The sequence below is a fragment of the Sapajus apella genome, unplaced genomic scaffold (genome assembly GCF_009761245.1).
Source record: "Sapajus apella isolate SASKATOON/1434 unplaced genomic scaffold, GSC_monkey_1.0 scaffold36, whole genome shotgun sequence".
Taxonomy (NCBI): domain Eukaryota; kingdom Metazoa; phylum Chordata; class Mammalia; order Primates; family Cebidae; genus Sapajus; species Sapajus apella.
In genome coordinates this window covers 26,546,103-26,573,707 of record NW_022436976.1, presented here as the reverse complement: position 1 = coordinate 26,573,707, position 27,605 = coordinate 26,546,103, and the positions used below count along the sequence as shown (strand labels likewise).

The window sequence follows — 27,605 nt, the reverse complement described above, 5'->3', positions numbered from 1 at the left end:
ATCTAGACTATATGGTATGCTCAGCTAAAAACCTGCACAACATGGTACTATACTGAATACTGTAGGCCATTGTGCACAATGATACTTATTTGTGTATCTAAACAGGAGAGATATAATAAAAATACAATGTAAAAGATTAAAAAAAATAGTATAAGTATATGGGGCACTTACAATGAATGAAGCTTGCAAGACTAGAAGTTGCTCTGGGTGAGTCAGTGAGTGAGTGGTGATTGAATGTAGTGGCCGAGGATAATATTGTACACTTCTATAGACTTTATAAACACTGTACGTGTAGGTATGGTAAGCAAAAGACAATTACCAAATAAATTTATTTTATTGGGTAATTATCTTTTGCTTACTATAGCATTTTTTTACTTTATAATCTTTTAAACTTTTTGACTCTTGTAGTAACACTTAAAACACAAACACAAAATTTTCTTTATATTCTTACATAAAGAAAATATTTTTATATAAGAAATATTCTTATATAAAGAAATACAAAAATATTTTCTTTATATCCTTCAATAAGCTTTTTTCTATTAATTTTTTTTTCACTTTTTAAACTTTTTTGTTAAAAACTTAGATACAAACACACACATTATCCAAGGCCTACACAGGGTCAGGATTGTCAGGATGTCACTAGGTGATAGGTATTTTTCAGCTCCATTAATATCTTATGGGACCACTGTCATATATGCAGTCTGTTATTGACTGGAATGTCATTGTGAGATGTATAACTCGTGTGTGTGCGTGCATGTGTGTGTGTGTGTGTGTGTGTGTGTATGTGTATGTGCATGTGTACATGTATTTTGGCCTCCAATATTAACCAGGAGATACTTTTTTCAAGGGAGCTGATTTAACTGGATGGGTGTGTTATGTATTTCTTTGCTTTTTATGTAAATGTAACTCATTCCATACTATGTATGTTGAAGTCAACAACTATTTTTCAGTAAATTATGAACGTTAAAAATAGAGCATATGCTACATAACAGAAACTTGCATAAAATACTCATTGAGTATGAAATTGTGGCTACTATAATTAATGGAGTGAATGTATGTGTGGAGATATATAGACAAGTTGGACATGAAATCTCTAAGTATGACAAGCCCCTTGTCGCGATGACCTCAGATTTAAGGAGATGCATAAGGTCAGGGCAGGTCTTCTCATCTTGAATAAGATTTAGAATGTGGATTGAACAAACCTGTGAGGAAGGGAATCATTTCCCAGAGGAAAGGTAAATCGCGAGACATTAAGGAGGCAGGTGTTGCAACTTAAAATCAGCTCATTCAGTGAGGGGCCAAATCTACCCCCTTTCCTTCTTGTTTGAACTCAAGGGAAGCCAGAAATAGTACCATTTCTCCTATCTCATTCTCTTTTGTAGTGAGTTGATAGGGTGTGATAATTAAGTAGCAGGGGCTTCCAGCAGGGAGATAACAGAGAACATTTCACAAGCATGTCATTCTTAATGTCAGCTTCTCCCAACCTCCTTGCAGTGAAACAATCGTTAGTCAAAGGTCCTGGGGCAGAGAATCCATGTGCATGTAAAAATGGCCTCTGCAAACCTGAGCTACATGCCATCTCTGGCAAGAGGCCCCTGGAGGAGTTGTCTCCCTATACCCTGGAAGGTGTAATTAGTCACTGTTACAGTTATCACCAGTGGGGAGTGCAGTGTGTAGGTGAAGATGTCATCTTGAGCATTCCCCTTTCGGTGTGATGTTAATTGTTCAAAGTTATTTCTGAAAGAATATTTCTCTAGGTTGTTTTTCTATCATTGTACAGCTATGAAAGAAATATTTCAATCGTTTTAGCCAAATGGTCTTGTTAGTCAAACAGTGCTAGTTGTCATGTGTATGGGCAATACCCCAGTGGCCTGCAAACCTAGAGGACTCAAAGCTGGAACTAGAGATGGAGGAAAACCTGACTTTCCTTCTCTTTTTCTTTGATGTTATGTTCAGCACTTTGCCTCCCTGATTCTTTCTGATGGCCCTGGGTATTCTGTGTCCCATTTGCTGGTATCTGATACCATATTCAGGCACCAAGGAGTGGGCTTTTTGAAGCTAGCTATGGTTCAGATAGAGTTAAGTGTGGTGGCCTGCATACACATGGTGGACTCACAATATAACTTACCAGCTTTGATTCTGCCACACTAGTTGTGTGACCTTGGGCAAGTCTTTTTCCTTCTTTGAGTATCACTCTTTTTGTCTATAGCATAGGGATTGTGATGTCTATCTTGCAAATTTCTTGTGAGAATCCTATTAAAGATTTTTTTTTCCAAATTAGCTGGATTATAAGAATTTACCTGAATGATTTGTTCAAAACACATATCCCCGGGTCTTCTAGTTTTCAGCCTAATGAATGAGAATCTCCATGGGAGATGTGGGAATCTGTATGTTAACAAGTGCCCAGGTAGTTGTATGATCAGGTAACTTTGGACAACACTGCCTTACAGAATATACATGAAGGTAGTATGTGGTTCTGAGTGAGAAATTAGAAGTGTTTTAAAGGCCTAATGAGTTTTTTTGAATTTAAAAGTTGTAAACCAAAAACAAAATTCTAAGCCCCCTGCCATCTGAATGGACCCCTTCTCTTAGCTAAGGGCATTTCAAAGTTAACCTGAAAAACTAGTTCAGGCAATGATGGGAAGGGTGAGGGTCAGTCCTCTCTTTTGGAATTCAGGAAAAGCCAACAAGCAAACATCAACATAGACCTTAAATCTGATAAGAAATGTTTACAATCTGTTCTCTCTGAAGCCTGCTAAGTGGAGACTTCATCTGCATAATAAAACCTTGGTCTCCACAACTCCTTAACCCAGACATTCTTTTCTATAGATAATATAACTCTTTCAACCAATTGCCAATCAGAAAAATTTTAAATCTACCTATGACCTGGAAGCCCCTGCTTTGAGTTGTTCTACCCTTCCACATCAAATCAGTATTAACCTTACATGTATTGATTGATGTCTCATGTCTCCCTAAAATGCATAAAAGCAAGGTGTGCCCCTATCACCTTGAGCACTTGTCATCAGGACCTCTTGAGGCTGTGTCCTGGGTGCATCCTAAACCCTGCAAAATAAACTTTCCAAATTGATTGAGATCTGTCTCAGATACTTTTCGGTTCACAAAGTGGAGGGTTTCTTGTTAACTTATCAGAACATGCTTGGGGGCTTCTATCCTTGCCTTTGACAATCTCAAACCTTGAGGAAGCAGAAAGTTTAATCCTGGAAATGATTTATTGGCTGTCTAGTCATCCCTTCCATTTTTATTGGCCATGACACTCATGACTCATTCTATTTTCATTAGTATAAATTAATCATCTCCTTCCCGCACCCACTGCATACTTGTGAGCACCTTCAGAGACCTCCCTTCCCATTTCCCTCTCTTTCAGAGAGCAAAGCCTGTGGACCCTGGGTAACAGGTTTCTCTAGCAAAGGTGGTTGCCCTTTCCTCTGGCCCACTTACAGCTTGCATCTGTCTTTCTCTCTCTAATTTACTCAATATTTCTCCCTTCTCTATTTCCACTTGTGTATTAAGGTAAAACAAGGAACCCCTCTGAGCTTTCTGGATTGTAGATGGAAATAATGACAACACCTGTTCCATGGGGTTATTGTAGAGAAAGCTTCTAACACAATGCTGAGAAAGCTTTTTAAAGGTATTAACTATTTCATTTAGTTCCCTTTCTGTATCAGTTTTGGCAATGAGTCTTTACATTAAGCATAGTGGAAAGAGGGAAATCCTTGTGTTCAGACTGACCTGGTTTCAGTGTCTCTGTCATGTGCTGTCTGCAAGAACCTGGAGCAAATTATTTACCTTCCTGAACCTTATTTCCTCACCCATAAGCCCACTCAAGGTTATTAAAAGAGAGGTTCTTTGGGTAAAGCATGTAGCACATGGTATTTACACAATAAAGAGTTCTTTTAATGAAAAATCCACATTGCCTGTTCCCTCTTCTAGAATAAGGAAGATGAGGGTCTGAATTTAAAAGTGCCCATTTCAAAAACAACTTTGGGTAATAAAACACCAATTTGGCATCCTCTGGGCCAAGGAGAGGTTGAGATGTGATATTTATTTGGCTCTTACATGTGATTATTTTGGGAGGTTTTGGGGAAAATGAGTGCCAAAAAGGCTGGTGGGTCTTTTTTAAAAATATGTTTTTATTATTCTAGTAGAGTCAAGACTAACAAGCAATTGGATTTCACCTTGTGTTAAAGCTTTCAAACTTGTTTTTGGCAATGACAGTATATAAGAACACCTCCCCTTTCTCTCTTCCGTCTCTATTTTCCTCTCCTCTCTTTCATGTATTTTTCCCCCATTCCCCCTTTTATTGTTCTTATCCTTCACAATATGGCAGCTACTTTTGTTTATCTGGGTCACTGAGAAAATCACCATTTGGCCCATGATTACTTTGTAATTCAGTTTCATTCTTTTTCTTATATTAATTAAAATAATTATTGCTATTTTTGTTAATAATGATAATGGTAATTATCATTTATTGAGTGCCTTCCCTTTATCTGTGCTAGGCATATTTAGCAAATGTTAACTGTTAGTCCTCATGACCATCCTTACAGCAGGTGGTATCATTACCACTTTACAATTCAAGAACTGAAGCAGAATGCTTTAGTAATTTGCCACATTCATTCTATTAAGTGGATACTGTCTACAATTTTAATGATATGAGGAATGGGAAGTCATTCATTTGAATGGTAGAAATTTTTTATAGTCAGAAAAATATATGTATAAATTCTCCCTCTAAAGAGGTTTGAGGTGACTGATAATCTAAAAAAAAGTGATAAAAAATAGAAAAAAGTCAGAATGGAGTGAAAAGAATGAAAGGATAACCAAGCTGAAGCTAAGGGCTTTAGAGAACCTTTAGAGAATTAATAATTACTAATAAATTTGTTTTCAAGCTTCCTAGTGGCCAAAGCAAAGACAGAGTTTGATCAAGATTAACTGAGTGAACAGATAAAAAGTTTACTGCTGTTCAAGGGAAGCATTGAGGGTTTGAGAGAAATTAATCCTAGGTTATTAATGGTAGACAATATAAATTATTTAAAAGTATGTCCTATTAAATTTAGTTATAATTTTGAATAAAACTTTAATTTTAAAATAGTTTTAGGTTTATAGAAAAGTTGTGAAGACACTAAAGAATTCCCACATAGCTGATGTCCAGTTTTTCCCATTAACATATTAATATGATACATTTGTCATAATTAATGGACTGATATTAATATATCATCATTAATTAAATTTCATACTTTATTCTAATTTTTTTAGTTTTTACCTGGTGGCCTTTTTACTATAGTCATGACTTCTCAGGCTTCTCTTGGCTGTGATAGTTTCTGAGTCTTTCTTTTTGATGCCCTTGACAGTTCTGAAGAGTATTGGTCATGTATGTGGTAGGATGTGCCTCTATTGAAATTTGTCTGATGTTTTTCTCATGGTGAGACCTGGGTAGTTTGTTTTTGGGAGAAAGATCACAGAGATAAAATACTTTTCTCATCATATCAAGGATATGCACTCCCAGCAACTTATCACTATTGATGTTCAACTTGATCACTTGGCTGAGATATTGTTTATTAGGTTTCTCCTCTATAAAGTTACTCTTCCACCCCCATCATTGTACTTCTTGGAAGGAAGTCACTATGCACAGCCCACACATAAGGAGTGGGGAACAGTTATGCTTCATTTTCTTGAGGCTGTAGTATCTACATATATTACTTTGAATTATTCTTTATGGGAGATTTGTCTTTTCTCAGTTCACCTTTTTTTTATGGTTTTCAACTAAAATAAATGGTTTACCAGGCTTCTTATGTACAAAGAAGGGACACTGTAAGTTTGGTTTAGAGGTTAAATGTTAGAATTTCTGAGACATTTCTGTGGCATATGGGAAAACAGTGTTGAATTTTTAGAATCTCAGGTTTATTTTTCCTTCTATTTCTTTTTATTAAATTTACATATTGTTTATTAATTTTACATTTCCTCACCTTTCCCTTATAATGTACAATGCTGTGTGGGTTCTTAGTAAATATTCTACCTTTTCCTTTAAAGAGGTGAATTTATGGCTTTTAGAAACTGAAGTCCCTTTAAAATAATTATTATTTTTCTGATTTGTATCATTCTCTGCATTTTGAGTTTATAAGGGATATTATTGTTATTCATCTTGGGTTTTTACTAATCTGCCAGGAGATGATTATGTTGGGTTATTGATCTGTAGTCATTTTCTAACTACAATTTATAGGATGTCAAATACAGTACCATTATTTAATCTCTTATTCTACTGATTTTTCTTTTTTTAAAAAAATTGGAAATATGCTTTGTACGATTTATTTTTTACTTAATATGTTATTGTATTTTTCGTATTAATAAATATCTGAAAATATTTTTGACATCTGTATTCTATCCTATATCAGCATCAGTTTTGCCGAGATTTTGGGCTTGAAATGGGATCTTATTTTAATTTGCATTTTTGGTTATTGAATGCAATTAATTTTTCTTATGTTTATCAACCACTTATTTATGTATGTCATTGTCAATTACTAATTGTGACAATTAGTATTATATATTTCAATGATCTATTTATGTCAGTTGCCAATGTTTATATTGAGATTTCAATGTTTTTTTCAATTTTGGTGAGAATTTTAAAAAAATCCTCTTACTTCTCTCTCCATCTTTAAAAAAATTATACCCATTGTAGTATACATAAAGTAATCTCTTATTGTGGTTGACTTTTTTTAATATTAGAAATCTGTGGAATGAAAGTAAAATTGATTGACTTTTTATCATCTTAGAAGTAACTTTTTTAAGCAAGGATTCCCCAGGGAGTGTTATGAAATTAAAAAATAAAGATGTCTGAGAGTGAGGGGTAGAAGCACAGTTATTTCTGAGATGCTTGATGCCAAATCTCTTTGATTTGCATTATTTTATGGTTGTGTTGAAGGATGATTTCTCAGAACAATGGTATTTAAAACAGCTCTTCTAAGTTCTAGGAAGGATTCAGTCATCCTCTCTCACCAGCTTATTTTTTTAGCATATTTAATAGTGCTGAGAAATAACCGGTAAATATTAGATTTTCTTTACCCTTATTTTTGGGAAGGAAGAGTGTTTTCACTCTACAGAATAAATATTCTTATCACTTCACTAATGATAGTAGAAATAATAGGAATTTTAAAATAACAGTGACTAAAACACATAAGGGCCTATTCTTTTCTGGGTAGGTGCCCAGGAGACTTCAGGCCAGCCCAGCCTGAGTTCAGAGGCTTAAAGTCCAGGAAGGGCGAGAGAGGATGAAGCCTGCTGGGTCAGTGGGGCTGGGGGCTGTGGGGGAAGTAGGGAGCAGGAGGTGCTAACATTATGAGAAGCATGAGTTAAGGCACAGGTTCTTAGGGACTGTGCCTCGCACTTGTACTCACCTGTCACATCACTGACTGTCCCTCCCTCTGCTACACTGAGACAAAGTCTGAGGAGGGTTGAGGTAGCTTCTTTCTCTTTTCATTAGTAAAGCAAATCTGGATAGAAAAGGTTGATAATCCCTCTCTTTGTCCTTTGGGGGAAAGGGTAAAACTGTGTGACCTCAGCGATTATGGTGTGCGCCCCTCACTGAGAACCACTAGTCTGAATCTGCTCCATTTCTATAAAGTTTTTTCCCCCAGTTCTCTGCTGTGTACATCTAGACATGGCTTTTGTGTGGCTGGAAGATGATCTTTAGCATGACTGTCATTTTGCAACTGAGCAGCAATATAGCTTTTCCTTTACTGAACAATTTTCTCTGAGACCTTGAATCACTTTTGGAATTTAATTTCATTTGCTCTTTCAATATGATAAAGTAGAACTCTCTCTGAATTTGATTCCTCATTTACAAACAGATATGATAGTATATTCTCTGTTGAAAATGTTTTGGAACTGTGAGGATGCTAAAGAGTTAGATCTCATTGTTCAGGAAACAGAACCGAAACTCAGAAGGGTCCCGTTCTGAGGGTGAAGCAAGTGTGTGGAGTAAGAGTTAGATTTTAAGGAGGACATTCCTGGATCATGCCTTGCTCAGGGATCCTTTTCCTGACCCAAGAAGGCCTTCCTCAGGATAGATTGGGCATCTCAGTCTTCATGGACTCTTAAATCCATTTCTTACCCAAGGCGGCTAACTCTGTCAGTGGGCTTTTTTGTGAACTTGATACTTTTTGAATATGTTATATTTATGTGATTCTTGGTAGCCTGAAGAACCTTGGTAGAGATTCAGATTAGTTAATCTGGTTAAAGGTATCGGTATTCAGTCTTGGAATCTGTGGTACTAGAGATCTGAAGACTTGGCAGTTTTCAGGACCTACATCACAAGATATAGAAGCGGTGTGGCTTGGAGCTTGGAAGACTTGTGTCTGATCTAACCAGGTGACTTGGGGTCCCTGGCACGCATGTCAGACTTTTCTCATCTGCAAAATGTGGTGCTTAGATTAGGTGATTCATTTAGTACTGCCCAGGCCCAAAGTTCTGAGTCTGTAAGATATAATGGTGTTGACCAAAGTCTCCTTTTGGATTCTCCTTTAAAACTCCTTCCTTTTAAAGGAGATTGTTAAAGTCAAACCTCAGAATTCAATGCTTTGTGCTATAATTTAATGTTAAAATACTGTACCCTTTCCTTTCCTCCCTTTTCTCCTTTACTACTTGTATTTTGTTTCTTTTTTGAAGATATACCTCCTTTTAATATTTTTCTTAATTTTTCTTTCTTCTCTCTGTAAATTATCAAGGGCCTTTGAAGATAATTCTTAAATATTATTAAGCAATTGCAGTCGGGGAGCCCTTTGTTCCCAAACTATTTAGAAGATTGCTTTTCCTTTTGTTAAATACAAAAAATTGTCAACCTGTATTGTTAAAATGTGCCAAAAACTGCATTCACCAATAAAAAATGTCAGCTCTCATTATTGCCCAGATATTATTCTTTTCAAAAGCTGAGCACTCTTGCCAGGCTTTCTAAACAATCTTCAGCTCATTCATCTTCCTGGTTTTGTTACATTTTGAACCTCTCTGCGTCTATATAAGGTGGCAGCCTGTCTTTTAAAAATTAATGGGTTCCAAATGCCATTCAAACCTATTTCCGCCCTCCTCCTCTCCTCCCCAACTCTGCCTGTTAGGAGTCTTATGTTCTGTATAAATATTGAGCTGGAGATAGTTTCTAAAGAGGTGTTTGGACCTTTAATTAACATTGACAGCCTGTCTGCTTAGGATTTCGCTCTACTGTCTCCATGGAAAAGTCAGGTAGGTCAGTATGGGGAGGAGGGACCTCTGCAGTGGATGTGTTCCTGGCTGCTGGCCCTAGAGACACTGCACTCTGAGCCAACCATGAAGTCATTTTGAATTTAAGGAGTCTAGCTAATCCAAGGCAATGTGTCTTAATTTGACAAAGTAAAGGCTGCCCGATAAGCAACCCTAACTACAAGTTCTGTGAAACAGGGGGTGTTTGTAAGTTTAGATTGTGCTAGAGAAATGTGGTGATGTGGAAGAACGGGCTCATTTTCTCCTGTTTACTCCCTTTCCCACCCCATCCCCCTCCTCTCTCCTTTCTCTCTTACTTACTTTGGCCCAAATCAGCCCTGCAGTCTGGCCTCTGCAGTGGCTTGATGTGAAATTTGAGAAACATATGTAGTTTTCTATTTCAGGAAAATGATCTCAGGGATTGAATGTGTTTTTTTGTTGGCTGTTAAGCTCTGATCTTGCCCAGTGTGGTTTTTTGATGATGAGAAAGAGGCTTCGAAGTGCTTTTTATCAGAATTTCATGCAATAAAACTTTAGGTTTGGTTTCTTTATTTTAGCTCGCAACCCCCTCCCAGGCCCAGGACACAATGTCATCTATTCTGTCAGAAGTGGGAAGAAGTACACATTGTTCATATTACAATCACTTCTTTGCTGCTTGCACACACATATATAAGAATGGCCACTGTGTCTGTCCTTTACAAAAGCTATTTTAAATGTAGTTCAGTGGAGGACCAAAGGTCTGTGTAGTGTCTCTTACAAAGGAAAAGGGATCCGTTTGGGGAAAAGTCTGCCTTTGTTTTGCCTTGGAAGGGCCAGTATTTTTCTTTGTTCTAGAGGTGAGTGCCAATAATGGGCCCAGTGCCCTATCAATCAAACTTCATTAATCTAGCTGTGCAAAGGGTACAGTGATCAGCCCCACTGCAGCCTGTCAAGAGGAGGGCTGGGAGACTTAGGTGAGTGGGCTAGGGCAAGGCTGGTGTAGGGAGTGGCTGAGAGTTGGGAGACTGGAGATGGACTCATGGCAGACTTTTATGTTAGGTTCTTTGCACATGAGCTGTGTGCCTGTTGCCTCTGAAGGTCTACATCAGAATAAGGGGTGGCTCCAGCTCTTAAGGAGAATCTTGGCTAGTGGTGGAAAAAGGTTCCATGAGCTGTGAGTATCCATTGCACATGAACATTTTGAAGATGGTAGCATATCTCTTCATTTTTGTCTCCAGGGAATACTTGCTCCATTAATAAGAGAATGATGTTCTATGATGGAGGTCTCCACAGGATAAGTGAGGATACAGAGAAAGGACCTACCTACTCCAGACTTGGGGTGGGGTGAGAGGGAAGAAGGAGAAAGCACAAGAAAGGCATACCCAGAAGGAAGAGAGCCCACATTTCTGGGCATTATGCATATTGTCCTATTTGGTCCTTACAGTGTTTCCTTTTTACAGAGGAGTAGACAGAGACTCACAGAGGTCAAAGAACACATTCGAGTTCACACAGTTGCTGAGGAGCTGAGAAGCTGGATCTGGTCCTAGGTGTGCATGGCCCCAAGGTCACTTGTGGTGGCCTGTGTTTTTAGCAGAGGAGAAAGGATGAAAACCCTAGTTTTTTCTCACTACGTTCATCTCTGCCCCGTTTTTTTGTCCCGTAGCGAACCGACCAGTTTCCTTTGACCCTAAGGTCTGTTCTTTGTCAGAGTATTTTGGAAAAGTTTGAGAGATTGTCAGGCAAGGGAGAGGCAGAGATAGGCATCTCATGAAGTGAATGCAGCAAAGCCCAGGCTTCAGGGCCCTGCACTTGCACAGGGAGTTGTAGAATGTTCTAGGTGGGGAGGGAATGCAATCAGAAAGCATATCTGTATAAATTTCTGATCTCAGATAAAAGGGACCTGCATCCTCAAAGCTCAAGGTATATGTTTTTAAACTTTTTTATTACTCTAAATAAATATTCACTATTGTACCTAATCTCATATTCATAATCATGTTCCTTTTCTTAAAGAGCCTTTATATAAAAGCTTCAGGCCCTACAAAATCCGAGAGCATCTTTCATGGAGGAAGGATAGGAGACTCAAGGGTGAGTGGTTGGACTTCAGCTCTGGTGTAAAATGCCCACCTTGGGACTTATTGTGTGACCTTGAGCAAGTTACATACCATTTCTGCACTTTTTTCTTATTTATATTTCATGGACTTGTTACAGGATTGAAAGAGTTCAGGTATATAAAGCTCATAGTACAACCTGCAGAGGACTCAGTCAACATCAGCTGCCCCTGCTGCTGTTGTTATTATTTGTTACTAGTGCATAAGACCCAGGTAATTGGAACTTAATATCAGTGTCCACCATTAAAACGTTCACCTTCCAGAGGATATAGTGCAAGGATAACCTTAGATTTGCATTGAAAATCCCATGGACTATCACTTTGCATATTTATTTCCTTACCATCTTCAACCTCTATCCAGACAGCTTCAAATACATATTATTCAGAAAACTGGTGATGTTTCCACAGCACTGAGATTAAGCTGTCTCATCTCCTGCTGGTCCTCATCACTCACCAACCTTCCAGCCACATCAGACATCTCCCAAGTCTCTGGGCAAGCCAGACCTATTCATGTCTTCTTGACTTTGCACACCCTGTAGAATGTCATTTGCCCTTTTTTCTGATTGTCAATTGCTATTCACTCTTTGATACCCAATTTAAATGTGATATTACTTGTGAAGCCGTTCAGACTCTTCTGGTCAGTTACATACTCCTGTTTCATTTTTCCTGTAGTTCTTCTAGAACTTCTCTCATTGTACTGTAATTACTTCTTGATATACGTTTTTCTTAAAATAGCCTAGGAGCTCTTTGGTTGAAGATAATACAGTTTGTTCACCTTTATATCCTTGATGCAGAGTACATGACACGTGATTTATGTGAAATATTTTTTTCATACCATTATATTTTGAAAGCAAAAATATTTTGTTTCAGAAAAGCTGTATTTTTCCATTGGTGTATATTCTAATTTAAGAAGTGTTTTTATTGTCCGATGGCTCTCCAATCTGAAATGGCTTTGTAGCATTTTCTATGCTTCCCTGCATTTAGCCTTCTGATTTAAGCATATAATGCTTGGAAACACCTACTTAAGTTGTATCTTCTTTGCTAATGGTAACTTCATGAGTGCAGGGACTGTATATGTTCTGTTTACAGCTCTATCCCCAAGTCCTAATACAGGGATTGGCTGTTCTAGAGGTAGAAGAAATTATAATAATAATAGTGCTTGTATTTTGTACTTAATAGAACACTTAACATGTGCTGACCACTATTGTAAATATTTTAGGTATATTAACCCCTCAGTCTTCCCAATATCCTTATGTTATATGTATTATAATTATCATTTATTTTCTACAGATAAAGAAAGCTAAGGAACTTTCCAGTGGTCATATAATGATTGGCAGAGTTGGGCTTTTAACCCGGGCAGTCTGGCTCCAGAATTCAGGCTGTTTACTATAATGGCACACTGCCTCTGATTAGTACTAATTAGCTTAGCACTTGTTTGTTAACTAATTATTAAAGGGATCCAGCAGAGACCAATTTCTCTACTGTAAAGGGTTCATTCGTTAGGCGAACAATTACCCTAAGCCAGTTGTTCTGAAAGTGTGGCCTTCAGACCAGCAGCATGAGCAGCATCACTTGCAATACATTGGGAATGCAAATTCCATGGCCTCACTCCCACCCTGCTGAATTAGAAACTCTTGGGAGTGGGACCAAATAATCTGTGTTTTAACAAATCCTCCAGGAGAATCTGATGGATGCTAAAGTTTGAGAACCACTGGTGAAGACTCAGCCATTTTCTCTGGAATTTTGCCCCCCTTTTTGCTTTCCGTAAGAAGTCATACTTTTGGGTATCTCACTTTTGTATACCCCTGATTTTTGTGACATTTATGTGAGGACTAAGCTCTAACCTTAGTGAATGATTCTGCCAAGGTTTCTGACAAATTTGGAAGGTTTCAGGTGTGTCTGTAGCTTGACAGTGTTCATTTCTTTCGATCTTTTTTATTTTCCCCTGATAGCTTAAAGGATGAGGAAGTTTAAAAAATATAGTACTTCCTCCATTCAGCCTGGCTGTCTTGGGCTCCCCTAACTGGTGAGTGAAGAAGGAGCCCAGAGATGCAGGGATAACGGAGAAAGCGGGAGTAGCAGAGTCAGTGTGTAGGGAAGCAAAATTTGTTGTTATCACACTTCCTAGAAATGGCTTCAGGTGCTTTGGACTGTTGGTTTACAAATAGCAGAGAAAAAGAACACTGGACTTCAAACTGGAGTTGGAATCCTAGTTCAGTCTCTCTACCTATGTGATTGTAGGAAAGTAATTGTTCTGAGCAACAGTTCCCTCATCTTTAAAATGGGGATAATTACTAACTTTTTAATGATGTGAGGATTTATGGAGACATGTGATGAGCACTGAGTTCCTTGCTAGCTATATCTGTACTGAAGGAAGCTATAAGAGATAGCGTTAGTCACTAGCATATTTACCAGAGAGTGTTCTAAGAAATGGATTATAGATTTTGCAGAGCAACAAAGAATCCACAGTACTCCAAAATGGCTGGTTTTCCAAGGAACAGAATTCTGGGAGGTCCAGTTGCAGAGAAAACTAGGCACCAGTTTGAATGTATTATGTCTTAAATCTGCTTGTTTTAAAAAACGTATCTAAAAGTGATTTCACAATGTCAGGATTTAGACTTAAGTTTTTTGTGTGAAAGAGGGCATTGCTGAAAGTCAAGACCCAAGGACTGTACAAATATTGATGCAACTGTCAGAGATACATGGTATTTGACCTTCTATTAATAAAGACAAATTATTGCATTTCTGTGATATTTGAGTCTGTAGGAACTTTCCTTAGTTCCACTGGTATTCCATTCCGTGACTACCAGGGCTGCTGAAACAAGGAACATAGCGTTGTGTTTCTGATTTATGAGGTGGAATATTAGTCTGATTTACTAAACTGAAAGAGCAGGTTCAGATAACAACTTAGTGAAACTTCCTGAATAATAACAGCCACAGAAACAACTCATGTATTTGGTGGTATCACAACAAGTTTGGCTAGATTTATCCAAAGACTATAATACAAACCATAGAGGAAAGAAAGTAGGTAAGTACAAGTAAATAGAGGGTAAGGCAGATACTAGTGGACTCTACTGGAAGTAGGAGGATGTGGAGGAGGGATTTTTTGTGGACATGTGCAGGACTTAGGCAGTGAAGTGTTCGTTGTGACTATTTGCCAGCACCACCCCACTTCACAGGTTGGTGGTTCCTTTTCACCAAGATTTTAATGGTGGGTTGTGCCCCATAGAAGGGAAGGGCCAGTATACCCTGTTTTAGTTTAAAAAAGGTCTCAGCTTACACAGGGCAGCATTTTTATTTTTTACCCTTGCCTTTGCTCACTCAGAGAGAGTACTTTGGAATCCACTCATCTAAGCCTCAGACTTCAGAGAGAGCTGATTCCTGTTTGACAGTAGTCATATCCATTTTGCCAATTCTTTGACCTTTGAGATAACATGTACTCAGGTCTGACCTGTCAATGGTCTGAAAAACCCATCCAGATCAAGAACTTGATATTTTCAAGAGCACATGTAAAGGATGGGGGGCCTTCTAATTTTGTTCCTCCAGGACTTGTTTTGGGAGAAGCCAGCAGCTGCTTCTAGTGTTAATGAGGTGGGATTGTAGATGGGTGGAGTCTGTGGGGCCTCAACTTACATGATGATCCTGTGTCCTTTTATTACAAGTCGCACATGTTTTAGCTACTCATGGCAGCATTTTTCTCCAGCTAGTCAATTTTGTCTAATGATTGTTGATCATGATCATTTTACTGTAAAAGTTTTTTTTTTTTCCCAGACAGGGTCTCACTCTGTCACCCAGGCTGGAGTACAGTGTCACAGTCTCAACTCACTGAAATCTCTGCCTCCCAGGCTCAAACAATTCTCCTGCCTCAGCCTCCTGAGTAGCTGGGACTACAGGTGCACGCTAATTTTTGTATTTTTAGTAGAGATGGTGTTTCACTATGTTGGCCAGGCTGGTCTTGAACTCCTAACCTCAAATGATTCACCTGCCTCGGTCTTAGAAAGTTCTGGGTTTACAGGCATGAGCCACCATGCCCGGGTTGTAAAAGTATTTTTAAAAAGTGTTTTCAGAGGCCATTTGCCATGGGAGAAAAGGATATGTTGACTTCCTGCTTACATCCTTTTGCAGGCTTTTTGTTGTGAGCATCAGTTCATATGCAGTTTTGGGGACCACTTTGGGTATACTTTAAATAATTCAGATGCTGAAATTTTTCAGAATAAAAAAGTCTAGAGAGAAGCCCAATTTGTTTATACTACAACCTGAGTTGCTGATTAAATTGTCAAATTCCTAATGTAACTTGGTCATGTCTGCAAAATAGTAATACCAATATTAACTTCTATTTATATAGTGCCTGTCTTCTCAAAGAACTTAAAACAGTGTCCTTTTCTGTATCCCTCCTCTTTCCAAAACATGTTTGTAGTGATGTATGTGGCTTCAAAATGTGGATATATCATTATGAAGGATCAATGCTTATGGTGATGGTATTTATTAGAATCATATGTTATTGGAAGTGCCTAACATTGGGTGTAGAGGAAGCCTGTCGAGTTTCCAATAGATATTAACTATGGGGCCTTTTTGTATCTCAGTTTTTTCATCTATGTAGTGGGGATAATAGTTCCTATTTTATAGAGTTACCGTGCTGATTGATTGTGTTAATATGTGTAAAGCATTGACACAGTAATGCTGGGATGGTCCTCAATAAATGCTGTTGTTTGGTAATTTCTCTATAAATGCTATTGTTTGCATTGGTTTTAGAATCAGTCTAATAAATATGAGTTTAAATCCCCTCTTTGTCCCTTGCTTGTTGTGTCATCTTGGGCAATAACAGTAACACTCAACACAGATGCGATTTATTGAATAATAGCTTATGTGTTAGGCATTATATTAGGCACAGGATATAAGTGATTATTTATCACTTATTCCTTTAACTTTCTTAAATAGGTATGATTATACTCATTTTATAGATGAGTTAGGTAAGGTTTAAAGGAGTTAAGAAACTTTCCCATAGTAACAGAGTTAGATTATTGGCAAAGCGGACTCTCTGAATTCTTGTTTTTTGGTTACTTACTTAGGATCCCCAGAGCCACAGTTTTATCATTTGTAATAGGGCTGACAATAGCTCTTGGTAAGAATTGAATATTGTATATAAAGTACCTAGCACTTACTGTGCCTTCTTGACATGATGTACGATGATATTATTATCCTCTCCAATTAGAGCTTTCCATATAATAGAATTTTTTCTTTGTGTTCTTTATGCCATGCATGTATCTTTAGAGATTAAAAGACAGTTCTTAAGAATGGATCCTTGCATTTCTGAGAACTTCAGATCACACTTGTGATCTGGTGCAGTATATATACCCTCAGGTGTTGATGTGTGTATGTGTACTTTCCATTCCATTCAGTCTAGAAGTGTATGATATTCAGTCTGGGTGCTTTGTAAGAAATATCACAAATGTTCAAGATTGTAGATGGAGCTGAGCATGAAAACGTCTTGGCCTCAAAGTGCTTTTTTTTAGTAAAAGATTTTTTTTTATTACATTTTGGGTTTTGGGGTACATGTGAAGAACATGCAAGATTGATGCATAGGTACCCACATGACAGTGTGATTTGCTGCCTTCCTCCCCATCACCTATATATGACATTTCACCCCATGCTATCTTTCCCCAACTCCCCCCGCCCCACTGTCCCTCCCCTATTTCCCCCCGACAGATCCCACTGTGTGATGCTCCCCTCCCTGTGTCCATGTGTTCTCATTGTTCAACACCCACCTATGAGTGAAAACATGTGGTATTTGATTTTCTGTTCTTGTGTCAGTTTGCTGAGAATGATGGTTTCCAGGTTCATCCATGTCCCTACAAAGGACACAAACTCATCGTTTTTGATGGCTGCATAGTATTCCATGGTTTATATGTGCCACATTTTCCTGTCCAGTCTATTATCGATGGGCATTTGGGTTGGTTCCAAGTCTTTGCTATTGTAAACAGTGCTGCAATGAACATATGTGTGCACGTGTCCTTATAGCAGAACGATTTATAATCCTTTGGGCATATACCCAGTAATGGGTGGAATTTCTATTTCTAGGTCCTTGAGGAATTGCCACATTGTCTTCCACAATGATTGAACTAATTTACACTCCCACCAACAGTGTAAAAGTGTTCCTATTTCTTCACATCCTCTCCAGCATCTGTTTTCTCCAGATTTTTTAATGATCGCCATTCTAACTGGCATGAGATGGTATCTCAATGTAGTTTTGATTTGCATTTCTCTAATGACCAGTGATGATGAGCATTTTTTCATATGTTTGTTGGCCTCATGTATGTCTTCTTTTGTGTGTCTGTTCATATCCTTCGCCCACTTTTGAATGGGCTTGTTTTTTTTTTTTTCTTGTAAATCTGATTTAGTTCTTTGTAGATTCTTTTCTATTTGTTCTGAAAGTTGTTGAAACTGGCTCAGCTAAAGCTAAGCGTATAGAAATCAAGTATGTTTTGGATGGTAAAGTGGAGTCAGTATTATATATGTTAATACAGTTTTGGCACCAGAAACAGCAACAACCCCTTAGACTGGTGTGTGCGGATGTGATATATTCCATAATGTTTCAGCCTGTATTTTCAGCTAATAATTGAAAACAATGCAAAATTGGGCTGCAGGCCACTGCCCCATTTCTCTCCTTTTGTAGCCACATCTTCCATGTGAATGATAAGCACCCACTCCTTTCATTTATTTACCCATTCATTCTTCAACTTCCTACGATATAAGCTGCGTACTTACCACCTACTTTAAAGAACACCAGTGATTTCTTATTGTGATTTATGTCATAAATATGTATTATAGACATGACTTCTCACCGGAGTATCAGTGCCGCATCCTTCATAGCCTCAAAGTTTTAAGGAAGTGTCCTCTTATGGCATACTTTAAAGTCTGTAATTTTAGAGATTATTTAGCAAGCACAAAGTATGTTTTGAGAACTTCATTTTTTGTATTATATACTTTTTGTTAAGTTATATCAGGATGATTTGTCATTAGTGTTCTTGTAACATAATTTTGGAGTTTTCCTTGTGCAATGTGGAAATAGTAAGGTTGACACTCTGCTTTTAAGTCATCTTTATAAACTATGAGAAATTCCTAAATATAATGCTTTTTTGAAAGACTCTTGACATAAGTATAACTAAACCAACTACTTTATGTAATTATTTTTATTTAATTTTATTTTTTATTTTTGAGACAAGGTCTTGCTCTGTCACCCAGGCTGGAGTGCAGTGGCATGATCATGGCTCACTGCAGCCTTTACCTCCCAGGCTCAAGCAGTCCACTTGCCTCAGCCTCCCAAAGTACTTAGGACAAAGGCATAAGCCACCATGCTTGGTCTTTGTAAATCTTGTTATTTTATATATGTTATGACTATGAGAACTAAGCAGTTCCATAAAGATTAAAATTATAATATCTCATTTTTAGTAGTATTTTGCTTTATCTTATTTGACTTTTTATAAAAATTCATAGTCTCAAAAAAGATACAATGTTCTTCCTCAACTTGACTAGCTAATACTCTTTTTCTTGGTGTTCGGTTTAACTATCAATCTTATCCTGTTAAATTATTTTAAATTTTTAAATAATAGGCACATAATATTAACAGTTTTTAATGTCAGCATTAATAACCTTTTTCTTTCACAGTATTCAACTAATGGATACATCTTCAATATATAAAGCCCATAAATAGATTTTTTTACCCTAGGTTAGATCTAAATTGCTTACCTGTATTTGGAAGTGAATATTATGTTATTAACAATAAATTCCAAACTTCTTTGTATTACTGACATTGTAACAATGTCTAGATATGATGGATACCCTTGCTATTACATTATCATTGATCATGCACATTGATCATGCCCATGTTGAAATAGGCGATGCCAAAGACAAAACTGATAGTGATTTTGGTGAACACTGTTGCCATGTTAAGCTTGAGTATATTCTTGTTGAACCCCATTTTAGAGATTTGGAAAATAATTAGGAGGCTGAGATACTAAGTAACCCTGCCCAGAGTTGAATGGTTAATAAGTCAATGACAGGATTTAAGTGATATAACTCATACTTTTAACTACTACAGTCCTGCAAGCCTCTCCACAAGTATTTGCCAGTTAAACTAATACTTTCCCTCAAGGAATTGATTCTAGTAATGGAGATAAATAATCAAGTCATAAATAATGCCTCAGTGTGAAAAGTCATGTAACGAAGGAATGAACAGTACAATAAGGGAACATGTGAGGAGCAGTTAATTGTGGTAGGATTATGGAGAGGAGGAGGAAGGAATGGGAGAGAGTGGGGCCTCAGAGAGGGGCACCAAGATTGGGGCCCAGGCCTTTCCTCCAAGGTACCACGGCATTCTGTGTTTGCCCTTGTCCTGGGCATACTATTCAGTGCTTTGATTCATTTACTTGTCTTTACCTCCCACTAGGCTATGAGCTTTCTAACAGTAGAGGTAAATCATGTGTCTTTATCACTTAGTGCAGGAAGTGGTAGCTAATGAGTTGGATGTGTGAGGATGAGTACAGTGGACAGGTGAAGTCAGGACATGATGGACAAAAGCATGAATATGAAAGCAGGTGTGAACATTCATTGCCTCTTTAGGAAGTGGTCGATAGTGTGGAGTAGACAGAGCATGGGCATGTAGCTGGGGGTATTGTGAAGGGTTGGATCAGCTGTGTATATTTACATGCCGTGGTAAAAAGTGATATTATTATATTTCTGAGTGCATGCCTTTCCCTAATGCATTTTCATGTTTTTAAGGACAAAGATGTAGGCTCAAGAGCCAGGCTACATCACAGAAATTAAAAAGATCCGTTTGCATATTTGACCTCTGCTAATTATCAGCTGTGTGATAGTGGGCATGTCATCCGGCATCATCTTGCTTGTTGCATAGTATATATTTGGTAAAAATTTGTTGAATGGATTAGTTAATATAATTATATGTTTTTGAGGCCTCTAAAGAATTTGAGATACAGCTATGTAAAAAAATTACTCTTTATTGGTATATATTGCTTAGTACTTGGAAGAAGCTTGATAATTATTCACTAAACAGGAAACAGGGCTTAGGGATTTCCGGGCATAAGGGACACTGAAACATGAGACAGGGTAGCAGCTCTGTGGTTCAGACTGACTGGTCCACCAGGAACAGAAGCAAGCCGGCATTGGGAGGTAAGGAAGTGACATTCTTTGTGAGAAGGATTATTTGGCAAAGGAAGTAGGATTCCTCAGCATGCATAGGGTCAAGGAAAAGACTTCATTCTTACTAGAGCTCTGGAGTACAAATCAAGTCTGGGTAAAGATGCTTACCTCCTAGAGAGGGCAAGCATCAGGAAAGCCTGGGTGTAGGGGCCCTGGGCTCCTCAGGCCCTGGACTCATTGCTAGGATACAGGTCACACTGTCAAGTCCAGACTGTCACATGTGAGTCTAAGCCTATTGTTCTGCTGCTTGTCATGGTCTGGATGGGGCCCCTATTAAAGGTTGTAGAGTTGTGGAAGAAAGGAGCTAACACATTTTGGTAGTCAAAGAGTAAAACAAGCTCTGAGTTACCAGTGTGTTGGATGCTTCTGAAAGAGTTTGAGAAATGTTCTTTGAGTTTTTAAATTTTTTATTTTTGCCTTCCTCTCTATAAATCATACCAGAGAAGGTAACATTTTTCTCTATCCTGACTTTGACAAGCCTAGATCATGCCCTATGTCCAGTGTACAAATGTAGATAACCCATTTATTTCTTTACTCTTCAAATATTTAGTAAAGTCCAGCTGCGTGCCCTGCGTTTATGAGACACTGAGTGGAAAGCAGGCTCCTCCAGACGATCGCCCTGCAATAAGCATCGAACCAAAAGTCTGGCAGATTGTAGTCTGTAGTAGCAAAAGGAGGAGAATCAGGTCTATCCAGGGAGTGAGGAAAGACCTCACGAGGTAGGAAGTGACTGAACTAGGACTTGAAGGACTGGCAAGAATCTGCCAGGTGACTACGGGGGCCACCTGGCAACAAGCATACAGGAAGGCAGAGGCATGAAAGACCTCGGCGCATCCACAAAGTGTTGGGCACATGAGTCTAGCCAGATCTTAGGCTGTGTGTTGCAGAGCATTTAGAGAAGAGAATGCAAAGTCCTCACATGCTTTACTCAGGCTTTGGGTTTAAGGAGTGTTTCTGGTGTGGGCTCTAGAGACAGAATGCATGACTGTAAGCCCTGGCCTCACTACTTCACACCTCTGTGATCTTGGACAAAAAACTCAACTTTCTGTTTCTCAGTTTCCTTATCTCAGATAATAATAGGACATGCCTCACAGGGTGGTCATGAGAACTTGAATAACAACATAAATTACTTCAAACAGTGTCTGGCACATCAGCTGTTAATAATTATATAAGATAAAATTGTATAATCAATAATGGTGATGTTTGCTTTGTAACCTGTAGTCAAAAAATAAAACCAAATGCAACTTGCAAGGGAACTAGATGCTTCTGGAAGCGTTTGATAAGTGTGGTTTGAGTTTATAAAGTAAATTACTTTTTTTCTTACAGGTAAAAAAAAATATACCTTTGAGAGTAAAATTACTTTTTTTCTTACAGGTAAAAAATATATACCTTTGAGAAGGGAACAACACACACTGAAGCCTGTCGGCGGGGGCCATGGGAGGGAGAGCATCAGGATAAATAACTAGTGCATGCAGGGCTTAATACCTTGGTGATCTCTTGATAGATGCAACAAACCACCCTGCACACATTTCCCTGTGTAGCAAACCTGCACGGCTTGCACATGTATCCTGGAACTTAAAATAAGAAAAAGTATATATATATAAGGACAGTACCAGTACTTAAGAGGCTAGCTTAAAGACTAGAGGAAAAATAGACTACTAAATAAATCAGAATTATTTAGTACAGTATAGAGGTATCCATAAGGTGCTGGGGAGCACTAATTATTAATGCAGATAGAGCACAGAAAGTTGATTACAGTAGAGCAGCCCAGTCAGAATGATGCTTTAGAAAGGCAGCAGTTGGGGCCGGGAGCAGTGGCTCACACCTATAATCCCAGCACTTTGGTAGGCCGAGGTGGGCAGATCACCTGAATTCAGGAGTTCAAGACCAGCCTCTTCAACATGGTGAAACTCTGTTTCTACTAAAAATACAGCAGTTGGCTGGACATGGTGGCAGGTGCCTATCATCCCAGCTACTCAGGAGCCTGAGGCAGGAGAATCGCTTGAACCCAGGAGGTGGAGGTTGCAGTGAGCTGAGATCGCACCATTGCACTCTAGCCTGGGGGACAAGAGCGAGACTTCATCTCAAAAGAAAAAAAAAAAAAAGAAAGTCCATGCAGAGTGGAGCATGGACTGCAGCAGGGGGCTGAGGCTGGAGGTGGAGAATTGTTGAAGTATTTCAAAGGATGTTGGAGAACTAAACTAAATGAGCAGAAGAGACAGATTGGAAGATTCTGATAAGGTAGACTTAATTGAATTTGGTGAGCAGTTAGATGAGGGGAGTGAGAACCCTGTTCTTTTGGCATCTGGGTGTTTGCTAGATACATTCTCCTGCCCCACACAAATGTCCGTGTGTCGGGGTGCCGAGGTGGTGTTTGGGACAGGCCTTCTCCATGTACTGCTGCTGAGCTCACATTCACGCTGTGTATGCTGGGTGGAGTTATCTACATGCTGTTTTCAGCTGACTTAAATGCAACACGTGATGATGTGCATATTTACATAATGTGTGCCTGGTGAAATCACGGAAGGTTGGAATTTCCCATTTTAATTCCATTTTAAAGATGCTTGTTAAGCAAAAGGATATAATTCATTTTTCAAACTGCCGAAATGTTATTTTGGCCTCTTGAATCAAAGGCATTCCGCAAGTGTTTTCTTTATTACATGCCTTAAACTTTAATTAGAATTTAATTAGAAGATCCTGAAGGCATGAGCAAGAGGAGCAGATGGGATAGTAAAAGCAGCTTAGTGAGGCAGGATTAAAGATTAAAAGTTGCTCGTTAATGGCATAAGGAATGAACGGAGAGCTAAATTACTATGCTTTTGTAATATCCTGATGCTTTTTCAATTCTGCAACTTATTCCTGGTTGGAAGCTGAAGAATCTCACAAATTAGGTTTTTAAGTTTTTGAGTTACTAGAGTAGATTTGTACATAGAAAACAGGTAAAACCTGGCAAAAAAGGTGTTTTATGGGTTCTAGCACCTTGCACAATAATTTCTACATTGTAGGGACTTAGTGGTACTTATTGAATTGAACTGAAAGAAACTTACATCTTCTCACTAGTTAACATCAAATGAGCATAAAGGATTTTCTTAGAGGTGGATGGGAAGGTGGGAGTCTATAAGTCCAGGCTAACCTGTCCCATGGGAATCTTAGATATCTACTCAGGAAGGTAACTTATATGACCCTCCCACCTTCAGCCTACTCCTCAGTTGAGTTTAGTCATTGTCCCCACTTGGGTGGTTGGCAGGAGGAGTGGTAAAAATTTGGAGTGGGAAACGCTTTGAGACAGCTCCTCATGTCACATAGTGAGGATGACCAGCTCTGCTCTCTGGTGCTGTATTAGGATGATCTCCTGTTAGGCTAAATGATTCTACTTCTTTATGCTTTTCCCCCTAGCTTTTTTTTTTTTTTTAAACCTGATATTTAGAATCCTCTCCCTTACTGAATTACAAGCTCAATAAAGAAAGACTAGAGAACAGTAAGACAGAAAGGAAGACAAATATGTAGTGAAACAAAAAGCATTCTATCTTATATTTTCTAGGAACAAACTTTTTTTAAAAAAAGCTTTTTTAAGCCTGTTGATAGACAGTTGATTCTCATTTCTTTATTTGCAAATTTGCCTACTCACTAAATCTTATTTGTAACCCTCAAATCAATACTCATGACATTTTCAGTCATTCACAGAAATGCAGAGAGGAGGATAATTTTTGAGTCTCTCATCATGTGTGTTCCTAGCTGATGTCAAATAAGATAACACCCTGCCTTCTTGTTTCAGCTGTCATAGTGTAAACAAGTATCTTTTTCAAAGTCTACTAGTGCCATTTTTTTCTCATTTTTGTGCTTTTTGTTGGTGACTTTACCATTTAAAATGCACCCCAAACATTGTGCCAAAGTGCTGTGTACTGTTCCTTAGTGCAAGAAAGCTTCAATGTGCCTTACTTATGTGTTAGTAAGCTTCGTTCAGGCATGAGTTAAGTGCTCTTGGCTGTGAGTTTAGTGTTAATGAGTCAACAATATATATTAAATGAGATGGTTTTAAGCAAGAATACACATCAAACGGGGTTGTGTATTGGTGAGTTGGCAAAAATATAACTGGAGACGTGAAGGAACCTAGCCCTGTATTTCCCCTAGGAGCAAAGGTCCAGTATTCCCTAATTCAGTGTTTCTAGAGACTACCAAAAATAATAAGAGTCAGCCAAGTATCTTTCTCCTTTTCTCCTTGCTCTTTCGTAAGCTTTTTATCTCTTGACACCTCAATCTGTGTGTATATGACATGCATTGCTTATATTGTATATGCATATATTTGGCAATTATTATATCACATGATACACTATTCTGTGACCTGACTTTTAACTTATCGGTTGTGTGACCTTTGGGCTATAGGCACTGAGATCCATTTGTTACCCTTGTCCTGCTGTGTGCTGTGTTACAAGAAGTTGACCCCTATCCCCTGACAACTTGACATCAGTGGGAGATGGCAAGGTAAAAGAAAGAGAAGCTGGGGCATGTCCTTCCCTCTCTGCCTTGGGCAACATCTCCAGCAGTGGCCCCTATACAGCACTCCCACCTGTTGGGTGGGTCCTCCATGGCTCTCTCATTGGCTGGTTGGTCCTGGGTCTTGAGCTTCAGCCCTGCCTTCTTCCTTTGTCTTTTTAGCTGATGGGTGGAAGAAGCTTCCTGCTGATGCTGATCTCTGAGTTTCTTCCCTGTCCTCTGGATAGAGCATCAGATTCAAAAGCCAAGGCAAGACAAAAAATGAGAGAATGGTAGCAAAGATCTAACACTTTACAAGAAAGCCCGAGAAAGGGGTGGAGGGGGCGATTCGACACAGGGCCTACACACTGAGTATGTGATGTTGCAGTTCTGCAGTCACTGATTAAGCAGCTAAGATGCCATCAATGCTTGGAAAGCAGCCACTGGCTCTCATCCTGAACTTATTTGTATGGAATATGATTCCCTTGAACCTGACTAGCTCATCCACTGGGAGAGAGAAAAAAATTCTGATAATTATCCTGACCAGGCTCTAACAGGGCCTCCTTCCGTAGAATATAATTTTTTTCTGGCCTCTTTTCATTCACTTCTTCCCATTAGGACCCTTTTCCCACAGAGTGTGAGATTCCCTGAGGGCTCTAAAAACTGAAATACTATACAGCATTTTGAGCCCCTTGTGTGAAACAGCCCTTATTAAAAATGTATTTTCTCTGAGCCATGGCTGCATCCCCTGAAGTGTGGATTAACAGAAAGGGCTTCAGAGCTGAAAGATGTTTTCGAAGAACCGCTGTACCAAGTGGCATTAAATATTTATTGCCTGCTACATGTAAATTGTTCATCGTCTTGTTTTAACTCTTGGACCAAAAGGCTTCATGTCTGTTTTCTGCTAAAGTGGAAATCACAGGAAAGGTACATTTTACTTTGTTGTGGTAGTTTCTTGTCCCAGGAATATGGGATATTTCTTTGTTCTCATAGTAATACTAGAAAAGATTGCCTTGACTCTCAGCATTTCATTGGGAGGCCATGTGGTGTCATCATGGAGAAAAACTCAGATTCTGGGGCAAGCGCAGTGGGCTTTGCCACCTGTAAGCTATGTTGGCTTGAGAACCTGATACCACTTATGTTTGTTGTGCTGGAAAAATGGAACGTTGCGTATGTAGCACTGAGCACAATTCCTGGCACCTAGTAGTTTCTCTCTCGTAGGTCTTCTATTTGGGACTTTCCAAATACATTTCTAAGCAACCTAGAATAAAATATGCTATTAGTATGCTGTTAATAATAACCAAAGCACTTAGCTTAATCTTTACTTATTAAATAAAACTGAAATGTTGCTCAGACACCTTTTGCTGTTTTTGGAATGCCTTCGTAAACATTTTTGATCTCGCTTAAAAAATATAACAGCATTTCAGAGGCTTGTCTTAGCTGTTATTATTCATACCTAAAATCCTACAGAGTTTGGATAATTTTGGCACACATATGTGTGGATGCATGTATATGTATAAATATTCTATCTCTGTAAACATATATGTATATGCAGGCACATGTATAACTCTTTAAGAAGTGTTTTTCTAATGTTTTATTTTCTTAAAGTCTGTACTTCACATCATTTTTTTCCCCAGAACTGTTTATCCTTACTCCAGACATGACCCTTGGAAAGGTGGCAGAAAAAACAAACGGCTGGTGTGTTTTGGGGCAGTCTGCATTCCTTTTAACTCTCTGAGACCTGGCTTATGTATGGGCTTTCAAGCTATTTGTTCAGAGGCCCAACCACTTTGATTTCTGCTTCAAAATTAGCCTGTTATTCAAGCTCATGAGAGCTTCCACAGAGCTTTCTTGGGTTCGCAAACTGGAGATCTATGAAGTGTTTGCTTTTATTTGTAACTTTAACCAAGGCAGACTTAACTGGACTTTTGTTTTCTTATTTAACTTTTATCCATGTAACTTTAACCTAACTTCTTTTTCAAATCTCCATCTTCCCCCATCTCACAATTCCTAATCCCTCTTTTGTCCTTAGATTTTCCTTCAAAGTCAGGATATGACATTTAAATCTATGCTGTAGGAAGTACCTGAAAGCTAACACACACATAGAATTATTATTTTTTTCTGGGTTGCTTAGGAGGATTAGACAAAGGTTTTAGACTGTAGAATTCAGAAAAAAATTGATGGAAGTTGTGCTGCAGCTTGGAGGAGAGTGTGGGTTTTAAAAAGCATAAGGACACTTTCATTTGCCCCCTTCATATGGACTTTTATTTCCTCTGCAAGAGGCCCAGGGCACCTGGGCTTTGGATGCTTTAGACAGGAAAAGACTGAAGGGATAACTGCTTCCAGACCTTCAGCCTTGAATGTTCAGCCATTATTCAAGGCCTTGAGAAAGAGAGCAAGAGGCATAAGGAGGCATAAGGAGGCTTGGGGAGTTTCCATGCAGCTTCTCTGAGCTCCAGCTTGTGTACATGGTTCTCCAAATGTGTCTCCAGCACTACTGAAAGTACTTTCATACCTCAACTAACCCTTATTGCAAGCCTATGAAGAAACAGTAGTGTGTATATATATATATATATATATATATATATAT

General features: G+C 38.5%; 1 protein-coding gene across 14 annotated transcripts in view; it reads left to right on the top strand.

Annotated features, from left to right (window-relative positions):
• FGGY (FGGY carbohydrate kinase domain containing) overlaps positions 1-27,605 on the top strand; it is a 429,508-nt gene that overhangs the window by 74,786 nt on the left and 327,117 nt on the right. The window lies entirely within an intron of this gene.